This window comes from Acanthisitta chloris, unplaced genomic scaffold (genome assembly GCF_000695815.1).
Source record: "Acanthisitta chloris isolate BGI_N310 unplaced genomic scaffold, ASM69581v1 scaffold28571, whole genome shotgun sequence".
Taxonomy (NCBI): domain Eukaryota; kingdom Metazoa; phylum Chordata; class Aves; order Passeriformes; family Acanthisittidae; genus Acanthisitta; species Acanthisitta chloris.
In genome coordinates, this window is record NW_008658138.1 from 64,830 (window position 1) to 66,159 (window position 1,330).

At 41.3% G+C, this 1,330-nt stretch overlaps 1 protein-coding gene across 1 annotated transcript in view; it reads left to right on the plus strand.

Annotated features, from left to right (window-relative positions):
* The window catches only part of LOC103811997 (serine/threonine-protein phosphatase 6 regulatory ankyrin repeat subunit B), a gene marked incomplete at its 5' end in the record, with an annotated part of 24,907 nt that overhangs the window by 15,159 nt on the left and 8,418 nt on the right, over nucleotides 1-1,330 (plus strand). The window lies entirely within an intron of this gene.

Genomic DNA, 1,330 nt, shown 5'->3' on the forward strand with positions numbered 1-1,330 from the left:
AGTGAATCACATTTAAATGACTTTTAAAATAGTAGGCCTGTAATTTAAAAACCCAAATCCCATTGAGACATCAACAGTCGTATATCATTATTGGTGCTGTAAGAGGTGCAATGTCACTGGCTGAACAGATCTGTAAGAGGACAGTTTGTGAGATGGCTGTACAAAGTGAAATTGCTGAGTTCAGCTGAGAACAAAGAAACTCCTGGTAGGGTACATGCTGTTGATATAGACTTCAGGCATTCTCCTGAGCCACTCTAGATATAAAACTGCTATTTAAACATACTCTATGCCGTTGTTATTCATTAATAAAATTTTGGCTGGGCTTACCAGGAAACTTTTCAGGTTATGGAGAAAGGATTAGGTATGATGTAGGACTAGGCTCTCCTACTTGTGAGTTGTGTTCAGCAGACAAGTCTGCTTGAATGCTGCTGTGTCCCAGTGGTTCCTTTGTATTTTGTTTGTTTGTGGGGAAAAAAAGAAAGAAGAAATGAAATGTAATTTTGAGAAAGACTTGTTTATTCACTGACTTGCTGAATGGCAGATGCATGAGTAGAAGCAAAAAAGAACTGATTGTGCATTCTCCAGTCAGATGGGCTCTCAAAAGAGAACAGTACATTTTCTCACTGGGAAATATTCACTTTTAACCAACAAAATTAACCTTAAAAGATGTTGTTTGGTCTCAGACTGACAGAATGGATATTGCAGTGAAGACCCTTGGCCTGTGTTTAGCCCTTGGAGAGGAAAGGAATGCTAATCCTAACTTGGGGACACCAGCATTCTCATGTTTTTGCTAAAATTTGTTTTCACATATTCTTTTTTATTTTCTCCTTTTTCCTGTTTATAAATAAAACTTAGGGCAATTTGCTGTGATTTTACTGTCCAGAATGACATGCTTTTGATTTTGTTAAGTGATTCCTGTAACAGTATGTGTTGGGTTTGTGTGGAAAGGTTCTGGTAGTGAGGGGCTGCAGGGGTGGCTTCTGTGAGAAGCTGCTCGAAGCTTCCCCATGCCCAACAGAGCCAATGCCAGGCAGTTCCAGGAGGGACCTCCTGCTGGCCAAGACTGAGCCCATCAGCAGTAGTAGTAATGTCTCAGAGAAGCACATTCATTTCCTCATGGAGAGCACAGTTATGAGGGGCTGAAGGTTAATCACCTGAACAGGTTGGACTCTCTGCACAGGCAGCTTTGGACAGCCTCAAATCCAGCTGGGAAATTCTGACTGTGAGGACGTTCCTTTAAATGACAGCAGAGGTGATGTGCACAGTGGCATTTGAATCAACAGTACCGTTTCAGTAGCCTGAGAGGTTGTTCTGATAAATGTTCTCTTTC